Here is a 22476-nt window from a genome sequence, read left to right as displayed (position 1 = left end):
GTGTTCAAAGGGCATATAGATTTTTATGTTGAAGTCATCAATTAATGTAGGTTACTGTTTCTCATTGTTCATGATGCACCAACTTCTCTTGTTGATGCTGGCCTTTCTTTTAGAGAGGGAATGGTGTCTCGGTCCACTAACATCAAAATGAGCAAAGTCCTCATCTTCAGCAACAAAAAATACTATTTATTCCAATTGCATTTGCTAGTGACAGCGATTTATGGTGTTTCTGGTATTTGTCAGTTGTTCTTAATGCTGCTGCTGTCCTCACACTGCCTTAAAAGTACTTTTGGTGTACTTGAAGCTAGATTTGCAGGTAGCCGCTCCCCCAGCTGAGGTGGGATCATAGCCCCTGCTCTGAGGAGGAGGATCAAACTGCAGAATCACTCAGAGAAGGCAGTTCCTCCAGCCTCTCTGTGTGTCTGGGATACCTGAAGATCTGTGTCCTTGGGAGCATGGGGGCCTGGATGGTGCCTGCAAGGATGGAGAATGAAGCAGCACCCTCAACAGCTGCCTCTGGCTCACTTCACACTCAGTCACTGGAAAAGGATCTTATGGGATGTACATATAGCACAAACATTCATTACCCAGTCACTCCTCTGTTTCAGAACTAGCTCTTAGCCCATGAAATCCGGACTTCAGACCTTCTTCTTCATAAACTCATCACAACTGCACTAAAGGTGACTGTTTTCCTAGCATCCTCATCTGCTATTTCCTATTTCTATTTCTCCACATGGGGGCAGTGGTGTGGAGCTACTGCAAGCTCTGGGCTTCCTCTCTGGTTCTCTTTCCAGTGTCTTTCCCTGCCCTGTTTTTCCTGCTGGCAAAGGAACCCCACACCTAACCCCCAGCCTGCTCAGGGGGCCTTTTATACAGTTCTCATGGTAGCCACCATTAGGTACAATGTGATTGACAGAACAGTGTTTGTTAGGGAATGAGGTAGGTGGCCAATGGACTCTGGGCCTTTCCTAGCAGCAGGGACCTCCCCCTGGTCTGAGGAATGTATTCAGCTTCTCCCTGCTGGGAAGGGCAAGTGTTCCATGACCTTTGCAAAGATCCTGAGTTAATCTTTTCCATGAGGTTTTGACAAATAAGGAATGGAAGAAGGTGAAGAGACTCAGGTCTGGCCACTGTGAGGATCCATCGTCACCCCAGTTCATACCAGGCAGCTTTCCCACTGTCCTCCATCAGAGCCTGGCCATAAGTTATCTTGAGCCCCCTGCTCAATTGGACCTCACAACTCGGCCCACCAGGCCCATGTACACATGGCCTGATCGTGTTCTACATAGGAGATCTCCATGTAGGCCCTTGGAGAGTTGAGCAAAGAGAGACCAGGCCTCTGACTCTGTTGTTCCTGTTGTGCCTGAGACATCAATACCTTCTTGTAGATATGGCTGAGGATTTTTTCCAGTCCTCAGATTTTGCCAATCTGAACCAGCTGATGGTTTATTTGTTTTTGAGCATGCGCTCCCCAGATCGGGCAGTCCATGTCCATATGTTCCTGACCCAGCTGAAGTCCGAAGAAGCTAGTTATATAGAGAGCAAGGAAAAGACTCAGTTAGGTGCTTGAGACCCTTTGTGTCAGGAGGGTTCCCTAGCTGGTGTCCTGGGGAACCTTGAGAGGCTCCTCTTTGCCTGAGCTGTTAGTCAGCCCTGGCCTGGGCACATGATCTTTTGTAGGACAGAGTCAGACTCCCAGAAGACATGGACTCTCCTCTTTGGAAAGGCTGAGCACAGGTCTCATCCTGGGGTTCTTGTCTCTTTCACCCCCACCACTACTTCCCCTTCTCCACAAGCCTGCACTGGCTGTGCATCTGTCTCCATCCTTAGACCTGGGTAGCCACACATCTGCAGATATGAAGCTGTACCTGGAAGTGAAATCAGCCACTCTGCACTCAGAACCAACTTGTGCATCAGAGTCAGAGTGAGAGAGAGAGAAAGAGAGAGAGACAGACAGACAGACAGACAGACAGAAAGAGAGACAGAGAGAGACAATGAAAGAGAGACAGAGAGAGACAGAGAGAGAGAGAAAGAGAGAATGAGACAGAGAGAGACAAAGAGAGACAGAGAGAGAGAGAGAGAGAAAGAGAGAGAGAGAGAGAGAGAGAGAGAGAGAGAGAGAGAGAGAGAGAGAGAACAAAACACCAGAATGTTCTGTGACACCTCTGCTGTCAGATGTGGTATCAGCAGTCCAGCCAGCACAGCCAACAGCAGCTGGGACTGTGTCTCACGACGCCCGCTGACAGTGCACTCTGCACAGCTCTCAAGTTTGCTGCAGTGGGGGTGCTTTCCAGGACATGGTCCTGCCAGTCCCTCTCCTCCAGGGGCCCATCTAATGTCCACTCTTCAGACAGGTCCAGCTCTGTGGCCATCAGATGTCCTCCTCTCATTGGTGGCTTCACTTTCTCCTGAAAAATTCTGTTTCTAGATTTCTGGATTATTTTTGATGTTTGCTTTATTATTTTAAGTATTGATTTTAATAAATCACCATTAATTTATTTTTATATTGAATAATCCATCATGGAATCTATTTACCAGGCTTCACAAGGCCTAGTAGTGTCCTCATACAGACTGAGGACCCAAACACACCATGTGAGTCCTCTGAGTTTACATACCTGCCAATTCCAGGTGGGAAAAGTCCCTGGCTTCCCAGAGACCATATGATTGCTGAAGAAGACCCAGGAATCCACACAGTACAGGCATGCTTCTGTGTCCTAGTGCTTAGAAATACGGATTTTGAGGTAAAGCAGACAGGTTCTCCTGAGTTTCTGCTTTAGTCTCAGGCTCTTTATCTGATAAACGGGGTGACTAGAACTCTGCCCCCACCCAGGGTATGGAGAACTGCAGTCGGTTAAAGAACTCCTTCCACACAGCATTGCTTGTGTGCACTGCACAATCTGAGGACAGGGAGTCTATATTCTCAGTAGCTTCATTCTGTTCACTGTGCTTGAACAATGGTCACTTTCTTAAAAGATTGTTCAGTCTGGGAGTGATGATGGAGTGATGATGTCGAGGTGGAGGGAATCAATAATCCTCCTGCAGAAATGGCAGACGCCCGTCCACTGAACTTGCTCTTTACACATGCCTTTATATGTTACTTGGTCTTTTCGTCCTCCTGCTGTTAATATTCTTAATTCTGTGCATTTAGTGTTTTCATTATTATGTGATGGGAGGATTTTCTTTTTTCATCCAAGCTTTTTAAAATATATACTATTTATTTTTATTTTTTATTATATTTAGCACAATATATATTTTATATCAATCATAGAAATGATGTACATGTTATTAAATGATCATAAAAAGATAAAGTATTTTTGTTTGTTTGTTTGTTTTATTTTTAGTAGAGCTTAGAATCTTGGCTCTTACTGAGGTACAAACCCAAAATATCAATTTTTAAACATTGGAGTTCACTGTAATAAGATTGTATGTACTTCAATGTACCTCACATCACCAAAGATTTTAAGTTCATAGTAATAAATTCATCTAAAAAGAGCAATTCTCAAATTCATCTCCAATAACAAAAAACCCGGGATAGCAAAAACTATTTTCCACAACAAAAGATCTTCTGTGGGAATCACCATCCCTGACCTCAAGCTCTACTATAGACCAATAATGATAAAAACTGTTTGGTATTGGTATGCAGACATGCAGGAAGATCAATGGAATAGAATTAAAGACCCAGAAAAAACCCACACATGTATAGTCACTTGATATTTGACAAAGGAGCTAAAACATACAGTGGAAAAAAGACAGCATTTTTAACAAATGGTGCTGGATCAACTGGAGTTCTGCATGCAGAAAAATGAAAATCGACCCATTCATATCTCCTTGTACAAATCTCGAGTCCAAGCAGATCAAGGATCTACACATAAAACCAGACACATTGAACCTTATAGAGGATAAAGTGGGGATAAATCTTGAACACATTGACACAGGGGAAAAGTTCCTGAACAGCACATAAATGGTTTATGCTCTAAGAACAACAATTGACAAATGGGATCTCATAAAACTGCAAAGATTCTGTAAGGCAAAGGACACAAACAATAGGACAAAATGACAACCAACAATTTGGGAAAAGATCTTTAATAACACTACACCCAATAGAGACCTAATATCCAATGTATACAAAGAATTCAAGAAGTTTGTCGCCAGGGAGTCAGATAACTCTATTAAAAAATGGGGTACAGAGCTAAACAGGGAATTCTCAACTGAGGAAACTGAAATGGCTCTAAAGCACCTAAAGAAATGTTCAGCATCCTTAGTTATCAGGGAAATATAAATCAAAACAACACTGAGATTCCAACTCACACTGGTCAGAATTGCCTAGATGAAATACTCAGGGAACAGCAGATGCTGGAGAGGATGTGGGGAAAAAGGACCACTTCTCCATCGCTGGTGGGATTGCAAGCTGGTAAAACCACTCTCGAAATTGGTTTGGTGATTCCTCAGAAAATTAGATATAGTAATACCTGAGGACCCAGTTAAACCACTCCTGGGCAGATACCCAGAAGATGTTCCTACATGTAATAAGGACACGTGCTCCACTATGTTCATAGCTGCATTATGTATAATAGCCAGAAGTTAGAAAGAACTCAGATGTCCTTCAACAGAGGAATGGATACAGAACCTGTTGTATATATACATAATGGGGTACTGCCAGGAACCAAAATGACTTTATGTATAGAATCCATTTGAAAGATAAGCTTAGGTTTTGATTTCACCTCAGATACAGACCTTGGAGAGATCGGGTGGTCAATGGTCACTGTGTCCTGCCAGAAGGAGAAAACATCTTATAGCTTCCAGAGATTCACGTTGGCAGAATGTCTAGGCCACTTAGAAAATCCCACTTGCCTTACTCCTTCCCCTGCCTGTAAAAGTTCCCTGAGAAAATACAGTTTTTGGGGTCTTGAATAAAATTGGTCTTGGCCTCTTTCTTCAGGTCTCCTGTCTCTATATTTCCCTGCCCTTCTCTCCTAGTGTCCCCCGTCATAAATTCCTGCAGGCCTGCGCAGAGTACAATTCAGCTATTAAAAGCAATGAATTCAGGAAATTCTTAGGCAAATGGATGGAACTAAAAGTGTCATCCTGAGAGAGATAACCCAATTACAAAGGCACGCACATGGTATGCACTCACTAATAAGCTGATGTTAGCCCAAAAGCTCAAAATAAAGATGGTACAATTCAGCCAGCACAGGAAGCTCAAGAAGGAGGACTTAGTGAGGGTGCTTTGGTTCCTCTGAGAAAGGAACTAAAATACTCACAGGAGCTATGAGGGAGACAATATGTGGAGCAGAGACTGAAGGAAAGGCCACCCAGAGACTGCTGTACCTGGGGATTTACCCTATAATCAGTCACCAAACCCGACACTACCATGGTGGACAAGAAGTGTATATATACCAAAAGGAGCATGCCATGGTTGATCCCGGAGGGGCCCTGCCAGAGCCTTACAAAAACAGAGGCATATTCGAGTAGCCAACCACTGGACTGGGCATTGGGTCCCCAACGGAGGAGCTGGAGGGAGGTCTGTAGAATCTGAAGGGGTTTACAGCCCTATGGGAAGAACAACAATGTTGGCCACCTAGATACCCCCGGACTCCCAGGTATTAAACCATCAACCAAGGGGTACACATGGTTCCAGCCAAAAATGTGGCAGAGGAATGCCTTGTTGGGCATCAGTGGGAGGAGTGGACCTTTGTCAGGTAAAGGCTCAATAGATGCCCCAACAGAGGAAAATCGAGAGGGGGGAGTGGGAATGGGTCGGGTGGAGGGGCATATATGTGGAAGTGGGGGGAGGTAGGAGGGGGTGGGAGTGTTTGGGGCAGGAAATCAGGAAAGGTTTTACCATAGGCAATGTAAATGAAGACGATATTCAATAAATAAATAAATAAATAAATAAATAAATAAATAGAAAGAAAGAAGGGCAATTGTAATGCAAAGTGATTTTTGTTGCTGGAGATGAGGAATTTGCTCATTTTGATGTAATGAGACTCCATTCCCTGTCTAAAAGAAAGGTCAGAATCTAGAAGACCAGTTGGTGCATCATGAACAATGAAAAACAGTAACCTACATTTATTGATGATGTCGAAATAAAAATTTATATTCCCTTTGAAAACCTCATCATACAGGGCATGGTGGCAGATGCCTGCAATCCCAACACTTAGGAGGCAGAGGCATGGGTATTTCTGAGTTCGAGACCAGTCTAGTGTACAGAGTGAGTACCAGGGCAGCCAGAACTACACAGAGAAACCCTATCATGAAAAACCAAAAAAAAAAAAAAAAAAAAAAAAGGAAAGAAAAAAGAAAACCTCTTCCCATTAAGGGGAATGTCAGCCTCCACCAAGAAGGATAGAAATGTGGAAGGTGATGGAAGACTTCTGTACCATTAGTGTTGTGATAACAAGCACACACACACAACACACACACACACACAGATGCTCTAGGGTATACATGCATAAAAAGACAAATGGAAACATAGGCACATACCCTGAAAACCTAGAGTCACCTGCACACAGGTATAATATCCACACACTTTTGATCTGTTAACTTTTACAGGTGAAATTTTGGCACAGGCTACAGTCTCTCCACATGGCATCACACTACTACCAGTTCCAACCTATATGTTCTCTAGTTCTGGCTGATGACTGCATTATTGATGGACCAAATAGTGTGCTAACACATTGTCACACAGGTGGTCAGGACCATTATCTGACAGTGTGTGCTGTACACATGCAACATCCCAAGAGATACAAGAACTCACTAGAACACCCAGGAACTCTTAGAGCACCAGATCTCTGTGGCAGGTGGACAGGGATCGCAGACTTTCTTCAATGCAGGCTCACACCCCAGCATAAAGCAGATTTGAACAGAGCTGGGCTTGGCCCTGGAAGGACCTCAGGATGCTGCATTCCCAGAAAAACCTTTCCACATTCCCTAAGCTTGCTCTAGCTCATGCTCCATCATAGCACATGTGCAGTAGCTGGAGGTAGCCTGCTGACTGGAGATGCAGTGACAAGAGCTGTTATCTCAGGCTTTGGGGAGACTAAGCTCAGCCTCAGGAGACACTGGCAAAAGCCCTCTTCCTGCTTTTGGACCTCCCCTCTCCAGAGTCTGAAGTCCATGTTCTCCTGACTTTTGTTTTCTTCTATTAAGTTTGCATCATGATATAAGAGAATTTCATGAGCCCTGCATTTGCCTGTCAATTCAGTGTCCTCACTTCCTGAAAATGCTTGTTTGAGAGACCTGGTATCAGCAAGGGAGCCCAAGAGTGAGCACTCCAGGTCACACTCCTCCTCCTTGCTTCCTGTGACCCCACTCCCCTCCATTCTCAATCATTATTCTATGAAGCATGGAAGCTTAGAAACCCACATCTCCGGCTCCCTGGACTCCTGAGACCTGAATTCTCATCCCCTTCCACACCCACCCCACTCTGATGTCACTCTAGGTGACAGAGGCCACCTCTGCTCCTAGGATCCACACTTTCTAAGATGCAGGAACTTACCTCCCACGTGGTAACTGTGGAATCAGCTCTGAGCATGTATGTAAGAAGGTTCCCATGTGCAGCTTGCAGTCCCTGGACTGGTAAAAAAAAAATCCACAGAGGCCAAATGGTGGGCAATGACAGCACCATGAAGAACTAGCCATGGACAGAGGAGGCCAACCTGGCATGGCTGCCTGTCACTCTGAATGTCAGACTGTCCCTGGAAGGACCATCTGCCAATCAGAAAAGGTCTTGTTCCTAACTTCTAATTAAGCTCCAGGCTGAGCAGGCCTCAGGGTCTGTCAGGTTTGAGCCTTGGTGACTGGGTGGGAGCCTTGGTGGCAGGCTGTAAATAGGTGACACAGCATAGATTCTGTAAAATGGATGCTGCTTCTGCTTAATATGTGACATAGAGAGAGGAGACAGTCAGCAGGACTGCCAGGATTCCAGGATGAAGGCAGGAGCAGGAGGCCACAGTAAGACTGTCCTGCTGTCCTGAACTCTCCACCTCAGACACCTCTATGGGACAGAAACAAATTCTTCATCTCTGAAGCACATGTCCATCTTCTGGTAGCAGGATACATCTGTGCCCTGTTTGGAATCCACTGCAGAATGTGGCCTCCACATCCTGCTCTAGTCCTGCTGGTCTGGACCTGATCTATACTGTGTCAAGTTCTCCAGCCTTCAGCCTTAGTTCAGTGGGCACTAGCATATAGTTTTAAGAAACAATCCATGCTAAACCGGCTATGGACTGACATCTGCAGTCTTGGTCTGTTCCTGGCCCACATCATAAGCATGAGGCCCAGACTGTGTGTTTCTCCTCGTCAACACCTCTCCCACAAATGCAGGCTCTTTCTCTCCAGACCTCTGAGATAGCTCACTTGGCGGTTGGTTTCCTTTCCCCTGTAGCTCGGTCCTTATCCAATCTTCCTGTTCCAAAGCCTGGCTGAATTCTGCCCCAGCTATGTTCTTTCCCTCTGGCCCACCTGAGTGCTTGGGAATGGAAACACCTGCAATCTTAGTTTCAAATCAACAAATGACACAACTAATGGGTGAGGTATCTATTGTCTTAAAATCATCAACTATTCTGTGTTGGGAATCTCTGCCTCTGGGTCTAACAGTTCCTGGTCTCCATCCTGCCTTCTCTTGCTCCCCTTCTTGCTGTAAAATAGAACATTCCTTCCTCTTGAGCTTCCTCTTCCTCTCTAGGACCGGGAGGGCCTGCCTCCTCCTTTTTGCCTAGTGATTGGCTTCTTTTCGTGCTTTTAAGATTCATTTTATGTATATTAGTACACTGTAGCTGTACTAATGGCTGTGAGCCTTCATGTGTTTGCTGGGAATTGAATTTAGGACTTCTGCTCACTCTGGCCAACCCTGCTCGCTCATGCCCGAGGACATATTTATTAGTATAATAAAGTACAGTGTAGTTGTCTTTAGATGTAACAGATGTGGGCATCAGATATTATTAGGGATGGTTGTTAGCCACCATGTGGTTGCTGGCATTTGAACTCAGGACCTTCAGAAGAACAGTCAGTGCTCTTAACTGCTGAGCCATCTCTCCAGCCCAGTGATTGGCTTCTTGTCATCTTTATAAACCTGTCCATTAATTAGGGGATATTTTGATACATTAGGCTACTGCTATTCCACTTGCAATAGATACTTGAGTAAATCTGTAAAATGGAGAAAGAACACATAGGAATCCTCATGAGCTCTGTGCGTGTTTCACCCCAGTACAATTACTGTGTGCCTTAAGCACAGGAAGCCTGTGTATGCTGGCTGAGAGGCACTTCCTCCTGCCAGCCTCCTGGGTAAACACCCAATGTCCACCAAGCTGCAAAGCCTGTGACTACTCCACCTGCCCAGAGCTCTGTCCTCCTTTGCTGTTTTCTACCCTACAAGTTGTTCTGTGTGCTTCATGTTCAGTGTCGCTGTAGAGGGAACGCCCACACTGATGAGCACAACACTATCCCATTGGTCTGGACAGAATCACAGAAGGAAGCCAGGCAAGGGCCCTGATTCTCTTCTGCTTCCTGACTCAGTGAGGTGTGAACTGCTCAACTGCTTGTCAACCTTCTCTCCCTCCCTGCTCTCCCCCACCACCATCCTCCTGAAACTAAGCCAGAAACCCATCATAGACACCTGGTCAGTTGGACCTCAAAGCACATCACCGTGGCCATTAGGATCCCAGCAAAGGGTGAGCAGCCTCAACTTTGTCTTTTAGAACACAACGTTCAGTCATTCACTCAGCCGCTGCCAAACTCAGCCTTAGCCTTTTACCTTCTTCCTTCCAGGATAATGTCTCCGTGCAGCCTCCCACGAAACCCGTGCAGTCTGCCTGGGTGTACTGATATACTCTGTCCATGCATACAAAATAAACATCACAATCACAATATAGGGATTGAAACAAATGCAAACAATTTATTAAAATCAATACTTTAAAAAATGAAACATTGAAAAAAACCACAGGAGTATAAAGGCTATTTCTCAGGGGGAAGTGAAAGCTATTGCAGGGCAGGGAAGACTTTTATGGTGACATCAGTGAATGATTCTGTTGGGACATCAGACTGGTGATGTCTGACCCAATAGACCCCCATTGGTGATAGGGCATGACAGGGTCATTCTCTAAGGAGGTTGACCGACTGCCCTGAGGGCAAGGTGTTTGAGAGGCTACTGTGTCTGCTGACTTGGTGAGACACAGGTTCCACAGTTGCTAGCAGTTGTGCTGGCTGGACTTCTGATGTCACATCTGGCTCCAACATTAGAGCATTCCGGTGGACTTTGGGCTCTCTGTCTCTTGTTCCAGCTGGTTCTGGCTGTTGTTTTACTGACAGAAACCATACTTCACTCTCTGAATCTCCAGCTATGTGGCTCACAAAATCTAAGGATGAAGACAAATCTACAGTTAATACAGGCTTGTGAAGAAGGGGAAGTGGTGGTAAGATGCAAGAGACAAGATCCCCAAGATGAGACCTACTCTCAGTCTTTCCAAAGACAGAGGAGACCATGTCTGCTGGGAACCTCGACTGTGTGCTACTCCAGGTCATGTGCCCAGACCAGGGTCCAGTGACAGCTCCTTCAAACAGGAGCTTCCCAAGCCACCCCCAGCACACCAAGTACTAAACCTCACACTCAGGGCCTCAAACACCTACCTGAGTCTCCTTCATCCTCGCTTTCTGAATCACTGGACTGCAACTCCATAAGAAGCATATGGACATGGTGATTCAGATCTGAGTCGGGCATGTTCACAGTCAAGTAGGCCACCAGCTTCTTGAGAATGGACAGGTCTGAGGTTTGACAAAACTCCTCTGGGTATATGTCTATCCATAAGGTCAGGAAGGAACAGAGGGTTCTGGAGAGGGGATGGACAACACAGTCAACAGACAGGCCTTTTCTTCTCAAACCTTCCCATGGTTTCTAACTTCAGAGAAGAATGCAAGGAAGGGATCCAGCCCTATGCATCTGGATGCTGTGAGCAGGGCTGTGGGGTCCTAGTGAGCAGAGAGCCTCACACACGTCATTGCCAGCCTCTAGTGGAGAACAGCTGAGCAAGCCTCAGGGCATGGCCTGGTTTATGGATGAGTGCATCACATCTCACAACTTGCAAGAACCATGCCCATGGATACTCATCCTGCAGGCACAGCTTAGACAATGGTGTGGTACTAGAATCCAGGAGATGAACAGGGGGAAAGCATTAGCCATTCCTTACCCAAGGAGCCCAAATGACCCAACACTGTAGGCCCAAGTCGTTCCTCTTGCTGCAAAGCCCACTTACCTTTTTACCTGTTCATCCTCTTCACAATCCGGGCGGAAGTATGCATACCTAGAGAAGAACAAAATGGATGTCACCTGTAAAATCTCAGGTCCCCACCTAAATGACATCTAGGGGGCAGGTGCCTTCCTGGACAAGAATCAAAAAACAGAACCTAGAAGTTCTGTCTGCTCTCAGAATTATTAATTTGTATGCATAAAATAGGTGCTTCAAAGATACTTGTGCAATGGAGAAAACATATGTCTCTATTCAAACATTTCAGAGATCACAGTTTTCTTTTATTGTTCAGAGTGGAGACCTATTGAGGGTGTGGACACACCTGTATTGGGTACCACAATAGGAATTCTGGAACATTCTTTACAAGTGGGAGAAATGCTTCCATGAGGGTTAAGCATATTAGGGACAAGGATAGAGATCATCTTCAAGGTGGAGGGGCAGTCACATCTCTTAGGGTCTCAGCTTAGCTAGTACATTTCCTTGGGCCAAGCCTGAGAGAATCATTTTTTTAATTGATGTTGCTATGTCCTGACAATGCTCTAGAGAAGAGGTGGACAGAGTACTTCCCAGAACAAATGAGAGGACCTGATTCCTCTGGGCTGGTGGTGGGCACTCACCGGCTCAACAGCAGGTCCAGCACATGCTGTGTGGTAGTGAATTTTCTGTATGTGTACAGGAAGAAGGTGACAAAGGGGTCTCTTCCCAGCAGGGATGGCAGCAGTTGGGTCACCAGCCTTTCCACCGTATCTGCAGTGAAGCAGGATTCTTTACAGAGCTTCTTCATGTCCTTTGGGGCACACTCATGCACACCCTGAGGAGACATCAGGGTGGATGGTTCAAGCAAACATAGATCTGCAACCTTCTCATTGGTTATTATCATTACAAGATTTCCTCAGTCATTAGAGTGGCAAAGACACAGAGCAATACCGGGGAAAACTGAAAGTTCAGAGAGCTTACCTTGTCTGCATGGTCCTGGGTCTGGCTGTCCTGGGTCAAGTCTGTTTCCTTCTGGCTAAAAGGCCAGAAGCACTGGAGGCAGGAGAGTACTAAGTATCTCCAGGCCCCTCCATGGCCTTCACTCTTGTCTTTCTTGAGGTCTGAGCCTCGAATAGTCTGAAAACAGCAAGAGAACATCCTCCTCTCTCTAGGTTCTCAGATAAGTGAGCCTGCTCGGCTGCCTCTAAGCAGTTAGCTGTCTGGTCACCAGGGCTCTGCACTGTTGGGTCATTGTCTGAGGAAGTGATGTCACTCCTGGGAGTCTCTTTACTGTCTCCCTTACACAGGGCTTTCCCTAAATGCTCTAGGCCCCCTGGTACTTCCCATGTACACAAGTGGACACAGACACATAGGTGTGTCCTATTCCACTGCTCCAAGGGATGTCTGGGTACAGGCAGCTTTGCAGTCTGAGTCCCTACACTTGAATGGTGTCTCTGTCTCTGCACCTAACTCAGCCCTGCTCACCCAGGCCCACCGAACCCGAGCCATGTTGCCTGTGCCAGGCTCCAACCCCCTGTCCACGTTCTTACATGGTAATTGTCCTTCTCAGGACCGGTTCCCCCCTCATGAGCATTTTAGAGCTCAAGCCCAGACACACGTGCAGTCGTCTGTAACCTGCTGTCTCAGCCACATGAGTCAGCTCCAAGATGGAAGCTGGCCCCCTACACTGTTTCAGAACTGATTCATCCTCCATTGTTTCTTTTGGGGGGCAGCAGGAGAGTTGATCAAACTTTGTTTGTTTCTTTGTTTGTTTGTTTTGGTTTTTCAAGAAAGGGATTTTCAGTGTAGCCCTGGCTGTCCTAGAGGTCACTCTGTAGATGACGCTGTCCTTAAATCATAAATCCACCTGCCTCTGCCTCTGCCTCCCAATTGCTGGGATTAAAGGCATGCACTCCCACTGCCCAGCCATAATTTATTTATGAGAAAATTTTAAATGAAAGTATGTATTGAACTATAAGTTACCTGTGTTTGCCCTTATCTGGCTGGTTGTCACTTTCCAATGTGCTTTAGAGGAAAAAGGATTCTATTCTGGTTAAAACAGTATTACTTAGAAAATCCTATCCATCCATCCATTTACCCATCAGGCAGGTCATCTATTGAGACTGCCTAGACTCAATAGGGCTAATCACCCACTGCGTGGAGGTCCAGTCATTAGTACTTTAGAGGACCCTAAGGAACTGACACGCACTGGTTCAGTTTTTGCTTGTGCTCAGCTGGTTCTCCTATACAACCCATGCCCACTTGCCTGGAGATGGTGCTGCCATCAATGGGCTCCGCCCTCCCACATCAATCACCATTCAAGACAGTTTCTCAGAGACCTGGCCACAAGCCAGTCTGATAGAGACAGTTCTTCAATTGAAGATTTTCCCTGCTCAGAAGACACTAGTTAGTTGACTGGATAAAAAAAAAACTAACCAGGACAGATATAAAATAAAATCCACAATGGAAAATAAATATGTCTTCTTCTTTGCTCCTTCCAAGAACAGAACTGACATATGTCAGAACATTTCTTGAGGTGGTATAATGGATGATTGCTTGAGGCTTTCAGTCTGCCAGTCTTTAACCTCCAGTTAGTGCTAATGACTGAGCCCTTCTTCCAGGGTACTGCCTGCTCTGAGGGAGCCCGCATTCTGAGCCTCCTCTAAAAGCCAGGGCTGTGCTCCAACCTCAGCTGGGAGCCTGCTACCTCCAAACCCTGAGTGTGTCAGTCCTGTCAGGTGTAGAAGGCATGTTTCCTTGTTGTTGCCTCCTTCTGGCTTTTACAAACTCCCCACCTCCTTTTCCACAGAGTTCCCTGACCCTTCAGGGGAGGGATTTGATGAGGACACCCTATTTAGGATTGAGTGTTCCAAGGTCTCTCAATCTCTGTACATTGTTCATCAGTTTTCAAAGTTATAATGCAAAGATTCAATATAATGATATAAAACTAGAGTTGAATTCTCTATTGTAAACTGACAATTTCCTTAGGCATTAGTTTTCTGTTAATAAAATGTGCAAACAGATGAACAAAATAACAACAAAGAAGATAAAATTAAAGAAAAAAAACCACTAATAACACCAACAATCTATGTTTAAAAATTAAGAATTTTTAATTCCAGGACTCAGGAATCAGGGAGAGGAAAATCTTTGTAAATTTGATGCCACCCTGGTTGAAAGAGTTCCAAGACAGCCAGGGTTACATAGTGAGTGTCTATCTAACAACAACAACAACAACAACAACAACAGCCTCTGTGGTGACAGCAGAAGCAGCAAAAGCACCAGCAACAATTTCTCAAACAAAATGGACTCTTGTGGCGAGCCCCCCTGACCGGCAGGGAAGAAGACCACCGACACGAGGATTCTTCTCTTATCACACTTTTATTGGAGTACCGATGGATTAATGGAGAGTTGAAGATGAGAGGCGAGGGAGAAGGAAAGGGAGCGGCATATATAGGCAGGACAGGATGTTTCTACTATAGATAAGCTAGTCAGGCTGGGATAGGCTGCTTGCTGTTGCCAGGCAGACTTATGCTGGGACAAAGGCCAAAATGAGATGTTTACTGCACTCCTCGGCGCCATCTTGTAATGGCGTTTGGTGTGGATCGCCACACTTCCCCCTTTTCTTTTGTTTGAACAAGGTACTAGGCCAGAAGGCCAGAACAAAAAATTCTCCCGCCTTGGACGTGGCATACCCTGGTTGGCTGTGACTCATCATCTCATAGGCAGAGACTCAGTGGTGGGCATGCATGTGCACTCGGCCTGTATTTGGCTCAACAAAAACAGGAAGTAGGCGCCATTTTGTGCTATGAGGGCTAACAGGTAACCTGGTTAGAAGGTGGAGACAGAGATCGTCCCTCCCTGTTGGTGATTAGATCATGTTAGACCATGTACGGGGATATCCCCTAGACTCCTTGCCACATCCGGGGTATCCTCGACCTGTCCTCTGCCGTTTTGTTGGGAGAGGGGAGACTTGGGCAGGCAACCCCTATGCTGGACGATATGCCTCCTGGAGGTAATTTTAACCTCCATGCGATACCTCGTTCAACAACCTTCCCAGGCGCTAGTCCAGACACTCTGCCATGTGCAATGAGCTAAACTCCAGGCGTGCAAGAGCTGTTTGGACCAGCTTTCTATTGCCTCAGGATAGGCAGCCATACTTCTGCGGAGGTTCCATTCTCCAGAGCCGTAAGTGCCTGCGCAATGACCACTTCGTCTCATTACTTTGGGTTCTGAGCTTATAGACCAACTATAACAGTAATACCAGCCCGCGGCAGACAGTAAAAACAAAGTGTTCCTGCCAAAGGAACTCGAGTCTGGTTAAAAACTTGCATTTTCAGATCGATCTGGTCTTTAGATTTACAGGATACCCCGTAATGGCAACGGGTGGAGTAAAATTGAGGAAAAACATTGGATTCATTATGCACAGGCACTGGTATTGGCCACGTGCGAGAAAAAGACCAAAAATAACTTTCACTGGCGATCGTCAGGTGAGTCAGCCACCACAGCATCGTTATTCTTCTCCACATCTTTGTCACTGGGATTCGAATCCTCCTCTCTTGGGCTTTCAACTCGGCGAGTCAGCCTCTCTGGAACCCAGATCGGATCAGCTCGGTCCTGTGGAAAAACACAAACAGCTCCCCTGGATCTCTGAATCACAGGATCCGGTCCATACCAGTTATTGTCCAGCACATCCTTCCACATGACGTGCATGCAAGGAGATAGAACTGAATTTACGTGCCTGTCGGCGGCAGTTGTATTGGACTCTTTAAGATTTAAGAAATTAAGTGTAAAGAGAGCTAGAGATGTTCTTTCTCGTGGGGTAGCATGTTCAGCTATTCCCCCTTTTTGTTTAATTAAGTAAGATTTAAGAGTGTGGTGGGCGCGGTTCACAATACCTTGCCCTTGGGGATTATATGGGAGGCCAGTTAAATGAATCACATCCATTTGACTGCAAAACTGTCAAAATTTTTGAAAAGTTTATGCTGGTCCATTGTCTGTCTTGAGGAGTCTGGGTTTGCCCGAAGCACTCTATGCCTCGAGGCAATGTTGAATTACATGTGAGGCCTTTTCTCCTGTTAGAGGTATAGCATACATAATGCCAGAGTATGTATCAATAGAAACATGCAAATATTGAAGTATTAGTGGTCGAATTCCCCGTGGGTTAATTCCCATGTGAGGCACAGGCAAAATTGACAACAATTTTGACATTGGGTAACTATTTCTCTAGCTTCTTTTCTAATCATTGAAAAACGGTGACGTAAGGTTTCAGCCATCACATGAAAGCACTTATGAAATTCTTTTGCAGCTTCTGTCTAGGAAAACAGTGCAATAGCCACGATCTTGGTGGCTTTATCCGCCAATTCATTTCCTAGTGACATAGGACCAAGGAGGCCCGAGTGTGCTCTGACATGAGTAACATAAACAGGGAATCTTCTATTCACTAATACAAATTGTATTTGTTGAAAATTATTAGCAACTCTGCTGGAGGACTTTATTACCCCAGCTGTCTCAAGAAGGTTAACTGCATTAACTACATAAGAAGAATCAGACACAATATTAAGCGGTCCTGGGAAGATCTCAAGAACCTCTAGTACTACTAAACATTCCACAATTTGAGATGAGATTTCATTATATTGTTTAGATACTACCTTGCAATTAACTACATAAGCACCTATACCAGTTTTTGATCCATCAGTATATACCATGATTCCATCTGGGAGTGAGTTTCTGGATGTCACTCGTGGAAATACTACAGCCTGACTCAGGGCAAATTGCAAAATTGGATGCTTTGGATAATGATTGTTAATCTGTCCAGCAAAGGAGGTAACTAAAATCGCCCAATCATTGGATGTAGCTGCCAAAATTTGAACTTGAAAGGAGCATTATTTGAAAACTTTTAACATAATTTGTAATTTAACCACCTGTGAGGAGCCAGGCTGATATTGGCACAAAACGGGCTCATTGCGCTCGATCATATAAGCTCCACAACCTGTTTTTGATCCATCTGTAAATATATTGGGGGCACCTGGTAAGGGTGCTTGTGCAGTTACTTTTGGAAACACCGCAGGATGTTCCTTAAAAAATGAAAGCAAAGGATATCTGGGATAATGATTATCTATTAATCCATCAAAACAGCAGTGCAATATGACCCAATCATTAATTGTTCTGCACAAAATCTGCACCTGAGAGGCAGTATAGGAAATAATCAGTGATGTAAGATTCTTCTCAAAAAACTGTAGGCATTGTTGTATCTCTAGAAGGGTCAATTTTGTAATTGCAGTAGAGTAATGATCAATAGATTTTGCTGGTGAGGCTCTAGGATGCACCCACAACAAGGGACCTTCTTGCCATAGCAGGCCTGTAGGCTGCAAAAAGGTAGACAAAATGCATAAAGCAATTTTCTCCTTTTCTTTGAAGCGAAACAACACTGTATCTTGTAAGCCTTGACTCTAGCCTCTTGTGTCAATATTTGGTATGAATCTAAGACCGAATTTTAATGCCTTTATAATTTCTATATAGCCTTATTAATGTTTTATAGATCTACTTACCTTTTGTTACCATTATATTTTCTTTTGAATCATGTCCAATAACTTATGAATCAATACTCTATAGTCAAGGCATGTAAAACATTTATACCTTTAAGACCAATTAGAAATAAGGATGAAGCAATTACACAAATCTCATTAATTTAAACCAAATATATATATTTTTCCAGCTGTAATTTCAGGGGAATAAAACACCTTGAACCCAACCATCACCACAGTAGAAATTTTTCCCAAGAGAATTAACCATTAAGTTTGAGACTGCTGGTCTCTTAAAAAGTATGTGAAGCTCCTTTAATCATCTTCTTCTGTGTAAATTGCAGACTGACAGGACTGCCAGTAAATAACACCCCCTTTTTACCATTTTATGTTTTCTTTTTAACACATAACATAAACACAACAATCATTCAGCCACTCAAACAATAGACAACATAAATTGACACACATATAGACAAGTTTTTGGTGCACCAAAAATACGCAACAGACAGAAATGGAACTTAATGTCCCAAAAAGATACAAATACCTTAACCAGAAGTAATAATATCTCCATAAGGATTCAGAGAGAAAATAGGACGTCTCCCATTTTCTTCTGTTTCCTGGAAAGTTTTAAAATTAGCTTTTAACCGTTATTATTATTATTATTATTATTATTATTATTATTATTATACTTTTAATACTATGTCTTATACATGAAAAAACTGCTTTTCAGAAACCTGCTTTTTCTCTTGTTTAAGAGTTAACCTCTTATCTTCTTTTCTTCTGGGAGTTCTGCCAGAGAAGGGAAGAAAAACACAGTGACCTTGTAGAGAAAAACACAGTGACCTTGTAGAGAGAGGTAGGAGGGGGGGAGAGCCCAGGATTTTCTTTGTCCGGCCGTTTTAACTGTCTCTGACTTTTAAAGAATAAATTTTTTTCTTCTAAAGAATTTAGCTCGAATAGGCTGCATAAATTCCTCAGGTGTGATCTAGCTCTCCGTGGAGCTCCTTTAAGAGGGCTATACTTAAAGCAAGCTCTTGCTTTCCCAAATAACCGCGCAGGCTAGCAAAAAGCTGCTTTTAAAAGGAGGACAGGGGAAGAGAAGGGGGCTAGAAAAAGGGAAATCATTTGAAATGTAAATAAATTATATCGAATAAACCACCGGAAGGGCGATACGGGCCACTGGTCCCGCGCCTACTCTGGCTTTGTTCAAAATTGGCTACCGCCCATAACGATCGCTCTCATACTCTGTAGCAGTTTCTTCAAGCTCCTCCTTGTCCTCCTCCGACAATCCTTCTACTACCGAATCATCTGAAATTTCTAAGTTTGCAAACTCTTCCAGTACTGGATATAGGGGTTCCTTTTTACTTTCCCCTTGTTTTATTTTTCTTTTCTTTTCCCTTTTATTTCTGTTGTATTTTGCAGGCCTGTCTTCCTCCCCTTTTGACTCCGCTTCCAAGAGACTATCCTGTTGCGAAGCCAAAACTTTGCGCCCCTGCTTAATCAGCTCCATGTTCTTACTGTCCTTGAGGCACGAATGGACCAGCTTCCATAAAGGAATTGATCCTCGGCCAATTCTATCCTCCTGTTTTGCTCTTTCAAGGTCTTCTCCTAACTTTTCCCAGCAGTCGAGGTTAAAATCACCCAAAACAGCGAACCACGGCGCTGCCTTATCAATATCCTTCACTATAGTTTCTACTGTGCGCGGTGATATCTTCAGTCCTCTCTGCTTTAGCAGACCCTGTATAAGGGCTGCAAAGTCACAGGTGCCAGGTCCAGCCCCCAAGTTGTTGCCCATACTGCCCACTTATCTACGAGGGACTTACAGTACAGCGAGAAATGCCGCTTTATCTACAACGGTCTTACTTTCGTTTTTTTAAATCCAACAAAGGCACTCCTCGCCAGGTTTATGGCAACGAAGCCAAAAACAGCACAGAAGAATCACCACGACTGCACAGAGAAAAAATCCAGCAAACATCAAAGGATCAACAGGGTAGTCGAGCCACATACTACTTACTTGGGGAGACTTACTCACTCCATGTGTAGAGTTCTGAATCCTTCTTGGGCCCCTCAGACGTGTCCACTGGACCTACTTCCCGGGTTTTCGGCACCAGCTGTGGCGAGCCCCCCTGACCGGCAGGGAAGAAGACCACCGACACGAGGATTCTTCTCTTATCACACTTTTATTGGAGTACCGATGGATTAATGGAGAGTTGAAGATGAGAGGCGAGGGAGAAGGAAAGGGAGCGGCATATATAGGCAGGACAGGATGTTTCTACTATAGATAAGCTAGTCAGGCTGGGATAGGCTGCTTGCTGTTGCCAGGCAGACTTATGCTGGGACAAAGGCCAAAATGAGATGTTTACTGCACTCCTCGGCGCCATCTTGTAATGGCGTTTGGTGTGGATCGCCACAGACTCTGTCTGGGCTTGGTGGCTACACCTCAAACACCAGCACTGGAGATGTGGATGAAGTTGCAAGAAACACTTTCAAAGCTAAAATCAGCTGTTATACAGAATGGGTTTCAGGCCAGCCCAAGTTGCAGGAGAATCTGTTGCAAAAAATTAAACAGAAATCCATGAGGATGTTCATGTCTTCTCAAGATAATTAATATTTTCTGTCAGTTGGGCAATCTTTAACTACATTAAAAACAAGGTCTTAAAATTAAAATTCACAATTGTAATTGTTTTAAAGGGTCTTACATAATCACTGCATAACTCAAAATTATTTTTTTAAGTTTCTGGTCTATACCTCGGCCAGAGCAGATTGGCATCCCCATCCCTCTCCCCCTATCCCTCTCCCATAACCCTGTCTGCCAGAAGGCCATCGGTAACCAGGGACACAGGTGAGATCCCCACCCAATACCTGAACAAGCTGGGACCCTCTCAGAGTCCAGTGGACACAAGGACCCATGCCCTCCATGTGATCCCCATCTCCCTTCCAGGCTGCACCTCCACTGGTGCAAATTGGCTTGCCTCCCCCTCTTCCACACACCAAAGCCTGCCTGTCTCTCAGGAAGTCTGTCATAAAGAGGGACACAGGAGGGCAGCATTAGCCAGGGACACAGGAGGGCAGCATTAGCCAGGGACACAGGACACCACTCCAACCAGAGACCGCACTGCCTGCCTCCAAGGAAGAAGGCTCCAGTCAGAGACACCGAGGCCAGTTGACTCCAGACATAACCAGATGATGAGAGGCTATCAAAGGATATAAGCAACAGAAGGCACTGTAATTTGGCACCATCAGAACACAGCCAAACAGGTAGAAGCCCTTAAAGAGGACACAAATGAAACCCTTAAAGAAATTTAGGAAAACACAATCAAATGTTTAAAAGATTTGAACAAAGCAGTCCAAGTTCTAAAAATGGAAATAGAAACAATAAGGAAATCACAAATGGAGGCAACCCTGGAGATGGAAAACAAAGGAAAGAGATCAGGAGCTGTACATGCAAGCTTCCCCAACAGAATACCAGAGACAGAGGAGAGAATCTCAGGCATAGAGTATACCTTGGAAGAGATTCACACAACAGTCAAAGAAAGTGCAAAGAGGAAAAAGATCCTAACCTAAACCATTCAGGAAATTCAGGACACAATGTAAAGAATAAACGTAAGAATAATAGTTATAGAAGACAGAGAAGATGGCAAACTCAAAAGGCCAGAAAACATCTTCAGCAAAATCATAGAAGAAAACGTCTCTCACTCAAAGAAAGTGACAGCCATAAACGTACAAGAAGCCTACAGAATACCAAATATGGATCACAGGTTCAGAGGTGAGGAGGACACAACAGATGTCCCAACACCAGGAGTTATTGGGCTCAGCAGGACCCAGGCACACAGGAATTCCACCAGACTAGTGGCAAGGTTTCTTTCCAGTCTGTCTGAGCCAGTGCCCTGAGCAGACCTTGGACACAACTCAGCAGTCAGTTCAACAACACCCAGAAAAAGTTCAACTCCCAGGCACTTTTGCATGCCCAGAATCCAAGGATCCCAGGATCCCAGAAGCTTGGTTGCGCCAGGATCTCAGGGTTCCAGAAGCAGATTGACTCCCAGGACCTAAGATTCTCCGAGGATCTCAGGATCACAGAAGTACACAGACTTCTCACCAGAGACGATGAAAGCTTGAAGATCCTGGGCATATGTCTTACAGACCCTAAGAGAACACTAATGACAGCTCTGGCTACTATACCCACCAAACCTCTCAATTACCATGGATGGAGAAAACAAGATATTCCATGACAAACCAAATGATATTCCATGAAAACCCAAATTTACACAATATCATTCCACAAATTTAACCCTACAAAAGATAATAGATGGGAACTCCAACACAAGGAGGAAAACCACACCCTAGAAAAAGCAAGAGACTAATCCAGCAACAAACCCACACAAACATACTTCCACCTCTAACAACAAAAATAACAGGAAATAACAATCACTTTTCCTTAATATTCCTTAATACAAAAATTAATATCACCAATATATTCTAATCAATTGAAATTCAAAAATAAGAGGAATTAGAAATTTATTGGCTGTCACCCAGTGAGTGGTCTCTCTAATTTGGTAATTGGGGAAATATGTGCAATATTATACAATCCATCCATGTACACTTTCAGCTTGTTTGTATGTGACAATGTCTTACTGTGTGCCACATAATGGTCTTGAAATCCTGCTTCTCCTACTGAAGCCTCTCTATAAGTTGGATTGTTTATTTGATGTTTTTACACCATACTAGAGTTTGGA

The 22476-nt window shown here is 44.5% G+C and overlaps 1 long non-coding RNA gene across 1 annotated transcript; it reads right to left on the bottom strand.

Moving 5' to 3' along the window:
- Positions 1-14578: 14578 nt before the first annotated feature.
- Positions 14579-19748, bottom strand: LOC127664797 (uncharacterized). Its single transcript, XR_007973254.1, has 2 exons — positions 17768-19748; positions 14579-17673 (listed from the first exon to the last, which is right to left on the bottom strand). It is a non-coding gene; the product is annotated as an uncharacterized LOC127664797 (long non-coding RNA).
- Positions 19749-22476: the final 2728 nt, after the last annotated feature.

The sequence above is a fragment of the Apodemus sylvaticus genome, chromosome 14, assembly GCF_947179515.1.
Source record: "Apodemus sylvaticus chromosome 14, mApoSyl1.1, whole genome shotgun sequence".
NCBI classification, from domain to species: Eukaryota; Metazoa; Chordata; class Mammalia; order Rodentia; family Muridae; genus Apodemus; species Apodemus sylvaticus.
This window is presented reverse-complemented; position numbering and strand designations above follow the sequence as displayed.